This window comes from Panthera uncia (genome assembly GCF_023721935.1).
Source record: "Panthera uncia isolate 11264 chromosome B3 unlocalized genomic scaffold, Puncia_PCG_1.0 HiC_scaffold_1, whole genome shotgun sequence".
In the NCBI taxonomy this organism is placed as follows: Eukaryota; Metazoa; Chordata; class Mammalia; order Carnivora; family Felidae; genus Panthera; species Panthera uncia.
In genome coordinates this window covers 103,971,672-103,986,047 of record NW_026057582.1, presented here as the reverse complement: position 1 = coordinate 103,986,047, position 14,376 = coordinate 103,971,672, and the positions used below count along the sequence as shown (strand labels likewise).

The 14,376-nt window shown below is 37.9% G+C and overlaps 1 protein-coding gene and 1 non-coding gene across 14 annotated transcripts in view; both read left to right on the top strand.

Annotated features, from left to right (window-relative positions):
- The window catches only part of CSNK1G1 (casein kinase 1 gamma 1), a 174,602-nt gene that overhangs the window by 32,085 nt on the left and 128,141 nt on the right, over window positions 1-14,376 (top strand). The window lies entirely within an intron of this gene.
- Window positions 1,730-1,863, top strand: LOC125910617 (small nucleolar RNA SNORA61). Its single transcript, XR_007454112.1, has one exon. It is a non-coding gene; the product is annotated as a small nucleolar RNA SNORA61 (small nucleolar RNA).

Below are 14,376 nucleotides of genomic sequence, written 5' to 3'. Positions count from 1 at the left end.
CTTCCTTCCTTCCTTCCTTCCTTCCTTCCTTCCTTCCTTCCTTCCTTCCTTTCTTTCTCTTTCTTTTTCTTTTTCTTAAATTTAGATTCAAGTTAGTTAACATCTAGTGTAGTATTGGTTTCAGGAGTAGAATTTAGTGATATGTCCACTTATGTATAACACCCAGTGCTCATCCCAACCCCAAAATTTCCATTTTTAACATATTCCTGAGTGATGTTGATGCTCCTCACCTAGGGACCCTGCTGTGAGAACAGCTGTATTAGAGACTACAATCTGTTGACTCCATTCCTTTGTATGTATTTTTTTTCCTCTGCTGCCTTTTCTCTCTCTTCTTAAACTTTTTTTTCAGGAACCCTTACACCACTCCTCCCGCCACACACACACAATTTAAATCTCATTCTTCTTAGAACTATTTTTACCCACTAAATTGTTAGGTGTTCCTTGTCTATACTTCCTTATACTGCCAATATCTCTTGCACATCTGTAAGAACCCCTTTCATATTTCTTAAAGCCATTAAAATTTTTTTAGTGTTTTTTTATTTTTAAGAGAGAGAGAGACATAGAGCAGGAGTTGGGGAAGGGCAGAGAGAGAGAGAGGGAGATAAAGAATCCAGAGTAGGCTCCAGCCTCTGATCTGTCAGCACAGAGCCCCACACAGGGCTGGAACTCATGAACTGTGAGATCATGACCTGAGCCAAAGTCAGACACTCAGCTGACTGAGTCACCCAGGCTCCCCTCTTAAAGCTGTTGAAAGCTATGTATTTTGTGTTTTTAGCCAGTGTATATCTTAATACCTGGTACATAGAAAGCAGTCAATTAATACTTGTTAATAAATAAATGGGCTTTTGCCATTCATATTTTGATTGTGTTTTGTAGGAAGAAACAATTATGGAAATGTATCCAGCACTATGTATATAGCACAGTGTTAAAATTCTGTGTTGTATATTCAGAAATACATGGTTAAAATACACTTTAGGAAGGTCACCTGACTTTGGAAAGCTTCCTTTTGTCTTCCTGCTATTTCATGTCTGGCTGGAACAAAAAGATACAGGAATAAAGATGGTGAAATGAGAAATGAACTGCTTGCAATGGATTGAATGAGGATAAAATAACTAGGCCTGTGGTTCTTCCTTGATTCATTGTATCAGAGTTGAATCTAAAAGCAAGATCAGGGGCACCTGGGTGGTTCAGTCAGTTAAGTGTCTGACTCAATTTCAGTTCAGGTCATGATTTCACAATTCATGAGATTGAGCCCCGTGTGGCACTCTGGGATTCTCTCCCTCTCTCTCTGCCCCTTCCCCATTCTGGCATATGTGCTCGCGCTCTCTCTCTCTCTCTCTCTCTCTCTCAAAATAAATATTTAAGAAAACACCAATTAGCCATATAACATTGTTTAAAATGTACAGTTTTTAAAGTAAAAAAATAAAAAAGAAACGGGATAATACAGAAATCTAAAGTTTTAGAGTTTACTTTTGGGGGGGAGGAGAAATTAATACATCTTGGACTTGTTTCCTGTCAATATACTTCATTTCATTTTTTAAAATAGTTGTAGAATTTATATGGATATGCCTAAGAAATTTCCTATAATGTTGAATACAATTCTGAAAATTATTATCTGAAATTTTAGGTGTGAATCTATAAATTTCTGGGCAGGCTAACTAACCTTATTTTCCCCTTTTCACTTGTACTGCTATTAAAATCAGACCTGTTAATTAAGGTTAAGCCTACAAACTTGAAGCTGGAACTTCTCATTAGATATGAATGCCGGTCTTAGTTATCATAGAGGGAGGAAAAAGAACACTGAAGCTGGCCTCCCAGTGCTTATAGTCTGGTATATAGGTTGTGGGCTAGTTTCAAACAAGGTAAAATAAATAAATAAAAATAAAATTTTAGGGGCGCCTGGGTGGTGTAGTCTGTTAAGTGTCTGACTCTTGATTTCAGCTAGGGTTATAATCTTGCGGTTTGTGGGATCAAGCCCTGTGTCGGGCTCTGTGCGGACAGCGCAGGGCCTCCTAGGGATCCCCTCTCTCTCTCTCTCCCTCAACGTAAACAAGTAAATATTTTTTAAAAAAATAAAACTTGACTGAATACTGAAAAGCTGAAATATCAGTAGCAGATGATCATTTTGTGTCAGAAAAATTTTGACATATTTTCTTAGTTTTAAAAGAATAGGCTTGGGGCGCCTGGGTGGCTCAGTCGGTTAAGCGGCCAACTTCAGCTCAGGTCATGATCTTGCGGTCCGTGAGTTCGAGCCCCGCGTCGGGCTCTGTGCTGACAGCTCAGAGCCTGGAGCCTGTTTCAGATTCTGTGTCTCCCTCTCTCTGACCCTCCCCCGTTCATGCTCTGTCTCTCTCTGTCTCAAAAATAAATAAACGTTAAAAAAAAATTAAAAAAAAAATTAAAGAATAGGCTGGAAGAGGACAAAGTTTCATTTAGTGAGACTGCTGGCTCTAACCACCTATTTTTAGTAATTCACAGAGGTATTATTGAAGGAGATTAAATGACAGAGTATCGTGAGCCTACAGATGCCATTCTCCATGAACTGCTACAGTTAGTATAATCTAGTTTACATTTAGAGTCAAATGTGACTATGCATAAGGATACTTTGATTAAGTACAATCTTCACTAATTCGTGAAACAGCACTATGGTAAATAAATAAGGACCAACCTTAAATACACTTACTAGGACCCTATCCTTTTTACTTTGAGTTTTTTTTTCTTAACCACTTGTTGCTATAAAACAGTAGTTTTCAGTTGTGGCTGCACAGCAGACACTAGTAAAACACAAAACTACACAAAACCAGGATCCACACCTCTCTTAATATCCTGATTTGATAAGATGAAGATGGCTAGGGCACTTAAATTTTTTAAAATATGCAACTAAGATTGAGAATCATTATTCTAATATTTGTTATCAATGTTTCTCTAAGCATAGTAAAATAATTCCATGCATTTGCTATTCTTTCTATTTTTTAAATATTTTTTAAGTTTACTTATTTTTAAGAGAGAGATAGTGTGAGTGGAGGAGGGGCAGAAAGAGAGGCAAAGAGAGAGAATCCCAAGCAGGCTCCACACTATCAACACAGGATCCGATGTGGGGCTCAAACCCAGAAATCATGAGACCATAACCTGAACTGAAGTTGGATGCTTGACCGACTAAGCCCCCTAGGCATCCCTGCTATTCTTCATAAAAACACATATTTCAGGGGGCTCCTGGCTGGCTCAGTCAGTGGAACATGTGACTCTTGATCTCAGGGTTGTGATCAGGCCTCACATTGGGTGTCAAGATTACTTAAAAATAAAAAATATTTTAAAAATACAAAAATAAAAGAAAATATTTCTAGCCCCCAATTCTTGGTCCATTTAATTAGAATCTTGTGCAGTGCTCATAAATCTGTGTTTTAGCTGGCTCCCCACATGATTCTTTTGCACTGGAAAATCAATGTAATGGTAAAATACTGAAAATTTTACTTAGTGTATATACATATCTCTAAACCTGTGTGATGGCTTTTGTAATGTATCAGCTTAGCTAGAATAAACTACATTTCCCAGAATTCTCTTCCCTATATGTTTCGGGTTAGGGTGGGCTACAAAAGACATTTCATGCAAGATCTAGAGGGTATAAGTGAAGCAGCAAACATTTTGGCTTTTACACTTACAATAAATGCTTTTATTATAGCTCATATGTGTTGTCACTTACCTACTAGCTCACTTTGTTGGTTTGTGTAAGTGGCTCATTCTTTCAATGACTCCATCTTCCCTTAAGTCTACCCTCACCTTCTTCTCTCCTGGGCCAAATGCATGTTTAGCTCCTTGAGTTAAGAATGCCAGCTTTGGAGCACTTGAGTGGCTCAGGTGGTTGAGTGTCCGATTCCTGGTTTCGGCTCAGGTCATGATCTCATGGTTTGTGGGAATGGGCCCCATGTCAGGTTCTGCTCTATCAGCAAATATCAGAACCAACTTTGGGGTCTCTCTCTCTCTCTCTCTCCAAGTAAATAAATATTAAAAAACAAAACAAAACAAAACAAAACATGTCCAGCTTCTCCTGCAGCTTTTCCTACGTCAGCAAGCTTGAAAATGGTGGCAACTGATAGCATCCCAGTCTGTCTCTGTTGGTTCTAGCCTGTGCTCATGGCTTCAAATTTTCCATCTTGTCTTATCAACTACATGCCTGTGAACTGCAAGCTCTAGCAACAGACTCAGAGCCTTACTGAATGTTTAATCAGCTCCCACAATTGTATAGTCAAATCCATTAACAATATGCACATAGATCCTAGTGATCCTGCTTTTATTTTTTTGTAAGTTTATTTATTTGAGAGAGACTCAGTGGTTAATTGGTTTTTGAGAAGGATACTGAGACCATTCAATGGGGAAAGGACCATCTTTTTAACAAATGATGGTGGGAAAACCAGAGATCCACATGTAAAAGAATGAAGTTGGAGACTTTATACTGTACACAAAAATTAACTGAAAATGGATCAAAGACCTAAACTTGACAGCTGAAACTATTAAAACTCTTAGAAAAAAACTTTTGGGAAAGTCTTCATGACATATAGTTTGGCAATAGTTTTATAGATAAAATAACCAATAGGACAAGCAATAGAAGAAAAACTAGATAAATTGGGCTTCATCAAAATTCAGAGCTTTGTGCATCAATGGATACTATTAAGAATGTAGAAAGATGAACTACAAAGTGGGAAAAAAAAACTTGCAAGTCCTAAGTCTTGCAAGTCTGCCAAGGGATTAATAATGTAGAATATTATACCTAAAACTCAACAACAACAAAAAACAGTCCATTTCAAAAATGCGCATAGAACTTGAATAGGCATTTCTCCAAAGAAGATATACAAATAAACACATGAAAAGATACTCAACATTGTTAGTCTTTAGGGAAATGCAAATCAAAACTATAACGAGATACAATTTTTATCCGTTAGTATGACTGTTATATTAAAAAAAAAAAATAACAGGTGTTGAGGATATGGAGAATTGGAAACCTATATTGCTGGTGGGAATATAGAATCATACAGCTGCTGTGGAAAATAGTTTGGTGATTTCTTGAAAGTTAAATCCAGGACTATCATATTTATGACCTAGCGTTCCACTCCTAGATACATATCTAAAACAACTGAAATCAGCAAACAGGTATTTGTACATTAATGTTCATAACAGTGTTATTCATTGTAGCCCAAAGGTGGAAGGACACCAAGCATCTGTTGACGGATAAATGAATATACAAAATGTGGTATATACATAAAATGAAATATTAAAATTCAGCCTTTGGGAGGAAGAAAATTCGGACACCTGCTTCAGCATAGTTGAACCTCGAAAACATTGTGGTTAGTGAAATAAGTCAGACACAAAAGGACAAATACTGTATGATTCCACTTACATGAGGTATCTAAAATAGGCAAATTCATACAGACAGAAGGTAAAATAGAGGTTACTAGGGGCTGAGGGGAGGGAGAAGGAGGAAGTTACCGTTCAGTGTGTTCGAAGTTTGTTTTAAGGATAATGAAAAAGTTTGGGATATAGATAGTAATGATGGCAACACAACATTGTAAATGTACTTGATGCCAATGAATTGTATATTTACAAAATGGTGAATACCATTTTATGTATATTTTACCACAGTAAAAACCAGACAAACAAAAATGTTAGTATATGATTGGAAAAAAAACTTACCAGAAGTCTTCTTTGGTGGTGAGGTTTCCTTTTCACTTTTTGTATAGTAATTTTCTGTGATTTCTGATTATTTTTTCTTAATTTGTTAATGTTTGTTTATTTTTAAGAGAGACAGTGTGTGTGTGTGTGTGTGCAAGCAGAGGAGGGGCAGAGAGAAAGGGAAACAGAGAATCCGAAGCAGACTTCATGCTGTCAGCGCAAAGCCTGACGTGAGGCTCGACCTATGAACCATGAGATCATGACCTGATCCAATGTCAGACGCTCAACCAAGCCACCTAGGCGCCTCTGATTATTTTTTTCTAATAGCGGTGTGTGTCTATAATTAGAACAAAGCAAATACATAACAGGTACAGTATATATGTGAAAATTTTGTCCAGAAAGTCCAGATTGTAAGAATTGTTGATAATCTCCCAATTACAGCTTTTGACTTACTTGATTAGATGATTTTCTTTTTTAATTTTTTAATGTTTATTTAGTTTTTGAGGGAGTGGGAGAGCGCAAGCAGGGGAGGGCCAGAGAGAAAGGGAGGCAGAGGATCCAAAGTGGGCTCTGTGCTGACAGAGGGCTCAAACCGACCAACTGTGAGATCATGACCTGAGCCAAAGGCAGATGCTTAACTGACTGAGTCACCCAGGTACCCTGATTAGATGATCTTTCCTTAGGACTGGAGTCAGTTAAACACTTTCAATGATGTGTGAATAAAACTTTTTAGTTTTTTTTTAAGGAGGGAGAGGGGCGCCTGGGTGGCTCAGTCGGTTGAGCGTCTGACTTCGGCTCAGGTCATGATCTCTCGGTCTGTGAGTTCGAGCCCCGTGTCAGGCTCTGTGCTGACAACTCAGAGCCTGGAGCTGCTTCGGATTCTGTGTGTCCCTCTCTCTCTGCCCCTTCCCCGCTCATGCTGTCTCTGTCTCTCAAAAATGAATAAATGTTAAAAAAAATTTTTTTTAAATAAATAAATAAAGAGGGAGAGAGTGAGTGGGGGAGAGGAGCAGAGGGAGAGAGAGAAAAACAATCTTAAGCAGTCTTCATGCTCAGCACGGAGCCCAACGTTGGGCTTAATCCCATGACCCTCTGATCATGACCTGAGCTGAAACTGAGTCGGACGCTCAACCAACTGAGCCAATCTTTTATTTTCATCCTGAAAAAAATTTTCAATGTCTGAATTAAGGCATATGTACTACATGCAATATGTTATGATCAGCTCTTCAGTAGAATTTTGTATAGAAATAGCTTTTTAAGCCCAAGATTTTGTAGCTTTAAACTTCTTTAAACACTTTTTTCACACTCTCAGAATGAAGAGGATAGTCGTGGTCTTTCAGTTTCTGCAGTATTTGTCCTATTTATTAGCCATTCTTTAGTTGTCTTTCATCAACTAAACCTGAAAAGAAAATTTTAATGTCTTCTTTTGTTTGTTATCTTGTGTACTATTAAAGATGTTTATGGCTGCCTAGTTTAAGATACAGTACTAACAAGGAAAATATCATGACTTGCATCACAGTTGAACAAATCTTTTTGTTCAAGTACAGACTGTATCTTATTCTTTTTGTTCTAAGTACAGACTGTAACACATATCTCACCCAGCTTCTCCATGCTCTTTGACACTGACCATAAGGAGGACTGGAGCAGTCTTTCTTAAAACCTGAATAAAAACTACTCAAAATATAATTTGTTTTGAAAGAGCTTTTGTAAAGGAAGAACTGAAGATTAGCTCTTGCCCTAAAAAACATAGAAGATAAAGTAGCATTTATATGAATAATACTTATTAATGATTTTGCCTACTTTAAACTATGTAAATAACAAGAAGTTTTAAGTTATAATTATGGTGACATATAAGCATGTTTTTTTAATTGAAATGTGATTGACATACAATATCTTGCTAATTTTAGATATACATTATAGTGATTTGATATTTTATACCTTATACATTTTATACATTATGAAATTATAGTTAGCACTTACACAAAGTTACTGTAATATTATTGACTATATTCCCTATACAGTACATTTTGAGCACTATTCTTGATTTAATATGGAGGTAATTGAGGGATATAATTTAAAAAAATTTTTTTAAATCCAAATTAGTTAACATATATAGTGTAAGAATGATTTCAGAAGTAGAATTTAGTGATTCATCACTTACATATAACACCCAGTGCTCATCCCAACAAGTGCCCTCCTTAATGCCCATCACCCATTTAGTCCATCCTCCTCACCCTGTATCCTTCCAGCAACCCTCAGTTTTGTTCTGTATATTCAACAGTCTCTTATAGTTTGCCTTCCTCTGTTTTCATCTTATTTTTGCTTCCCTTCCCGTGTTCATCTGGTTTTTTTCCTAAATTCCACGAGTGAAATCATATGATATTTATCTTTCTCTGACTGACTTATTTCGCTTAACATAATACACGCTAGTTCCATCCATGTTGTTGCATAGGACAAGATTTCATTCTTTTTGATCACTGAGTAACATTCCATTGTAATGGATACATCTTTATCCATTCGTCAGTTGATGGACATTTGGGCTCTTTTCATACTTTGACTATTGTCGATAGTGCCGCTATAAATATTGGGGTGCACGTGCCCCTTCAAATCAGCTTTTTTGTATCCTTTGGATAAATACCTAGTGGTGCAATTGTTGGGTCGTAGGGTAGTTCTATTTTTAGTTTTTTGAGGAACCTCTATGCCGTTTTCCGAAGCGGCTGTATGAGTGAGGGACATAATTTTAACTAAGCATGCAACAATCAGAAAAGGATTTTTAGAAGACTTTCAAAGGGCACCTGGGGGGCTCTGTTAGTTAAGCATCCAACTCTTTTTTTTTTAATTTCCTTTTTAAGTTTATTTATTTTGCTGCCAGCACAGAGCCCGATGTGGGGGTTGAACACAAAGCTGTGAGATCATGACCTGAGCTGAAACCAAGAGTCAGACACCCAACCAACTGAGCCACCCAGGCGCCCCAAGTGTCCAATTCTTGATTTCAATTCAGGTCATGATCTCACAGTTAATAAGTTCGAGACCCGCATTGGGCTCTGCACTAACAGCATGGAGCCTGCTGGGAATTCTCTCTCTTTCCCTCTTGGTCTGCCCTTCCCCTGCTGGCACGTGCGTGCTCTCTTTCTCAAAATAAGTAAATAAACAACAACAAAAAGACTTTCAAAAGTCTTCTGAATGCAGCATAGATCACAAATTCAAACTAGCCCTGGAACTTTGCTTTTTCACTAGCCATTTTCTGTTGGGAAATTAATTATCAAACTAATTTTCATTTTGTTTTTCTATATTATGGGGATGACCTGTTCTGTGATGGGAGAAAGGAGTAAAAGAAGAGAATTAGCTCATTGATTCATTTATTGTTTTAGCTGTTTCGATACCTGGGGTGTATACATTATAAAGCTTTTAGTGCTCTTATAGTATCTTTTAAAATTTTTTTTTTCAACGTTTTTTTATTTATTTTTGGGACAGAGAGAGACAGAGTATGAACGGGGGAGGGGCAGAGAGAGAGGGAGACACAGAATCAGAAACAGGCTCCAGGCTCCGAGCCATCAGCCCAGAGCCTGACGCGGGGCTCGAACTCACGGACCGCGAGATCGTGACCTGGCTGAAGTTGGACGCTTAACCGACTGCGCCATCCAGGCGCCCCTCTTATAGTATCTTTTAATATATTTCTTTCAAAGCTCTTATAACACAGATTTTTAAAAATTCAATTCATTAGAATAAAAAAATGTTTAGAATGCCTGGATTTAGGCAACAGGATTAACTCCTATTTAATTGAAGATTACAGAGAATTTTTAAACTTTCTAAAACTTGTTTTATTTTGAACATCTATCATGCATAAGGTACTGAGGGGCATGATTAGGAAGAAAAGGAGTTTTGCCTGTAAGAGGCTTATAGTATTTTGGGAATACTAGATTTGTATGTGATGATTTTTTTTATGATTTAAAAATATACTAATATCCCTGTTATTGTAGGGAATAAAATGGGCTCTTTCTCTGATGATAGAACCTGTGAATGTTATAAATCTTTTACTCTGTAACACTTCTGAGCATATTCAATGATGTATGATTGAGTGCATGGTGAATTTATACTAATAACAGTAGACTTCCTGGCCTCAAATAAGAGAAAAGACAGAGTCTGTAGTGTGGGTTATGGGTTTTGTGTATACTGTGGTTTTGTTTTTTATAATGTTTTTGTAATCAGAATGAGTGAAATAGAGGGTTAGGATTTAATTAATTGAGAGTACCTGTTAGGTAAATTTCAGTTAATTAAAAACAATCATTCAGTTAAATATTTACTCTGCTGTGGTTTGGGCATAGTGCTTGACACTGTAGGTACTTAAGACAGCAGTCCTTAGTTCCCTAGAATTCCACAGTCCAGTTTAGTAAGCAGAAAGGTTAAAAATAGCTACAATTAATATAGTGATAAATGGACATATGATTAAGGGTAGTGTTACCCATTCATGAATCATAAATTTATTGATAAACTCTTTTGTCTTAAGCCCAATATTGGCACTGGAATTACAGTGAGAACAAGATTGCTCCTACATTGAAGAAGCTTACAGGCAGGTTTTTGTTTGTTTGTTTGTTTGCTTGTTTGAGAGGGAGAGAGCATGAGTGGGGGGGGGGGGGCAGGGGCAGAGGGGAGAGAGAGAATCTTAAGCAGGCTCCGCGGTCAGCATGGAGCCTGATGAGTGGCTTGGTGCCATGACACTGCAATCATGACCTCAGCCAAAATCAAGAGTGGGACGCTTAACCACCTGAGCTATCCAGGTATCTACAGGCAGTTTTTTAATGTTTTATAATTTTTTTTTTTTTTAAGAGAGAGAGAATGACCAGGAGAGGGAGAGAGAGAATGCCAGCAGGCTCCACGCTGTCAGCACAGAGCCCAACACAGGGCTTGATCTCATGAACTGTGAGATCATGACCCGAGCCAAAATCAAGAGTCAGAGGCTTAACTGGCTGAGCTACCCAAGTAACCCCACATAAATATTTCTCTTAAAAAATATGGGGCACCTGGGTGGCTCAGTCGGTTGGGCATCTGACTTTGGCTCAGGTCATGATCTCACAGTCCGCGTGTTCAAGCCCCGCTTCGGGCTCTGTGCTGACAGCTCAGAGTCTGGAGCCTGTTTTAGATTCTGTGTCTCCCTCTCTCTCTGACCCTTCCCCATTCATGCTCTGTCTCTCTCTGTCTCAAAGATAAATAAAACGTTAAAAAAAATTTAAAAGAATATTAAATTCAGGAGCTTTGTTAGTATCACTGCCTTAGTTTTAAATTGAAAGTGCCTCTTTCTAGATCCTTGAATGAGATACTCTTAGAAAATGGTACATACTTTTGTATTTTACCCCTGAGATGTACATGCTAAGATTTCTTTATTTCCTTCTTCCCAGGTAGTTTTAGCTTATGTTTAGCTGAGTGTATAATCTCTGAAAATAAAGATGAATTCCCTAGTCCTTAATGGTTGTTTTTTTTTTTTTTTTTTTTTTTTTAAGTTTTTACTTATTTTGAGAGAGAAAGAGAGAGAATGAGCAGGGGAGGGGCAGAGAGAGAGGAGAGAGAGAATCCAAAGCAGGCTCCACACTGTCAGCACAGACCCCAATGTAGGGCTTTGTCTCAAAACCATGAGATCATGACCTAAGCCAAAATCAAGAGTTGGATGCTTAACTGGCTGAGCCACCCAAGTGCCCCTTAAAAATAAAATCTTAAAAAAATAATAATAAAACTTTTAAAGTAGTCACGAATCTAATTCCTTCTTTCTGTCTTTTTTTTTTTTTTTTAATGTTTATTTTTGAGAGAGGCAGAGTGTGAGTTGGGGGGGTGGGAAGGGGCAGAGAGACAGAGACAGCATCTGAAGCAGGCTCCAGGCTCCGCACTGTCAGCAGCATAGAGCCCAACACAGGGCTCAAACCCACGGACTGTGAGATCATGACCTGAGCTGAAGTCAGACACTTAACCGACTGAGCCACCCAGCCACCCCGAATCTAATTCTTTCTAATTTTAATTAATATTTCATAGAAATGGTTAGTCTTTTATGATTCTAGTACTATAGAGTTTTTCTTGGTATGAAGTAATCCATTGTAATATGAGTATTATGTAGTACTAACAGCTGTCAGGATATGTGAATTGTTTCTTAATGTTTGTTTATTTTTGAGAGAGACAGTGCAAGTGGGGGAGGCGCAGAGAGAGGGAGACACAGAATCCATAGCAGGCTTCAGGCTCTGAGCAGTCAGCACAGAGCCCAATGCTGGGCTTGAGCCCATGGGCTGCGAGATCATGAGCTGAAGTCGGCTGCCCAACCTACTGAGCCATTCAGGCACCCCAAGATATGTGAATTGTCTCTTAGTCTTAAATTCCTCACTTCAACTGCTGCTAATTTCTGGGATTCAATTTCCTTTACTGAAAATAATGATATGTGAAGTTTAAAGCTGATCATATACGTATATTTGTAGGATTCAAATAGAAGCTCGCAGTGCTGCTTCTGAGTGGGGTAATGTCACTATTGCCATATCCCAGTGGAGGTAAAATATCATTGAAGACCACTTGAATGTTGTTCAACATTCATATTCCATTTTCCTTAAAATAAATACTTTATTTTATTATAATTTAGTAGTAAAGAATGATTACAGGGATGGGCGCTTGGGTGGTTCAGGTGGTTAAGCATCTGACTCTCGGTTTCAGCTCAGATCATGATCTCATAGTTTTGTGGGTTCAAGCCCTGCATCGGGCTCTGTGCTGACAGTGCAGAGCCTGCTTGGGATTTCTCTCTCCCTTTCTCTCTGCTCCTCCCCCACTCATGCTATCTATGTCTCTCTCAAAATAAATAAATAAACTTTAAAAAATAAAAAAAAAACAAACAAACGAATGATTACAGGGAGGGGCGCCTTGGTGGCTCAGTCGGTTGAGTGTCCAACTTCGGCTCAGGTCATGATCTCAAAGTTTGTGGATTCGAGCCCCGCGTCAGGCTCTGTGCTGACAGGTCAGAGCCTGGAGCCTGCTTCGGATTCTGTGTCTCCCTCTCCCTCTGCCCCTAACCCACTCACATTCTGTCTGTGTCTCTCTCAAAAATAAATAAACATTAAAAAAAATTTTTTTTTTTTTTTAAGAATGATTACAGGAAAAAGTGGCCATGGTTCCAGATATCACAGAAATTGAAATGACCAAAAGAATTCTGTATTAAATTTTGTATTAATCAACTTCTAATGGTTAAGATACTTTTATGTGTTCAGAATTTACCTAACATGTTATGAAGCATTGGACTCCATAGTAATAAATTTTACCTTACATGTTCAACATCATCTTCTTGACAAAACTTGAATATACTTATACATGAAGATGTACTCATATTTCCTAAAAGAATACATTTCCTTGTGATAATCTCTGTGTTTGTTGTGCTAGTCAGAGATGAATCTTAACCATTAAGAAGTTGGATGGGGTTCATTTAAACCTCTAGCTACAGGAGTATGCTATCATAGGGCACCCATATGCTTCTCTTCCTGTAGGTTTTAGTTATCAGTATAGTGTTCATAAAGGACTCTTGAGTCAGGCTCCCAAGTATGCTGGCTCCATTGCTTCCCAGTTTTGTGAATCTTAGGCACACCTTACTTGGTTTCCTTCTGCATGAAATGAGGATGATAGTAAAACTTTTACTATCTTCTAGGGTTGTAGAAGGATTTAATGAATTAATATATTTAAGGCACTTAAAAAGTGCCTGGCACAAAAGGGCCCAATAAATTTTAGATGTTATAGTTGTCACTGTTCTACAGTCTGACAGATGTGAACTATCTCAGGTTTTCATTATGTCCTATAAAGTATATGCAGAGATTAATAAAATCTACTGAGAAAGTGGTTTTATATTAAGAATACTAGAAGGAAACTACTTTTGTACTACCGTGTAAGCTATAAAATGACAGAATAAGCAGATGATGACCTTTTGAAGGAAAGAGGGGGATAAATATAACTTTAAACATTCTAATCAGATGGGTGAAATTGCTTTTATGTTTAGCCAATGATTTACAAATAATTGTTTGACACTGGACAAAAGTTAAATAAAAATTGATTAATATTTGTATTAATATTACAGCAGATTTTCAACAGCAGCTCTTCAAGTTACCCATAAAAACAGTGGAAAATGGAGACTCATTCATGACAAAAGCAAGTGGAAGATAATAGTGTAGTGCCTTTCATACTGCTATGATTAAAGTGCAGCCCTGTCTTAAACTTCAGGGTAACTGAGTTTTAAAACTTAGCTTGCGGGGCGCCTAGGTGGCTTAGTTGGTTAAGCGTCCAACTTCAGCTCAGGTCATGATCTCACGGTTTGTGAGTTCTAGCCCCATTTTGGGCTCTATGCTGACAGCTCAGAGCCTGGAGCCTGCTTCAGATTTTGTGTCTCCCTCTCTATCTGTCCTTCCCCTGTTCGGGCTCTGTTTCTCTTTCTCTCTCTCTCTCTCTCTCTCTCTCTCTCTCTCTCTCTCTCAAAAATAAATAAACATTAAAACAGTTTTTTAATTAAAAAAAAAAAAAAAAACTTAGTTTGCAGGTACCAAGTGAGAGCATAGTATGTACCTGAGATGAAAACAGCTTAGCTGTTGGCACCTTTGGGAGAAAGAACCAGATTTTTTTGTAGCTAGTTTATGCATAAAACTGAGAAAGAGAAAGCTGAATGTGGGAACATTCCTGTTATAAGCCTTTATGCTCCATGAGGTGAGA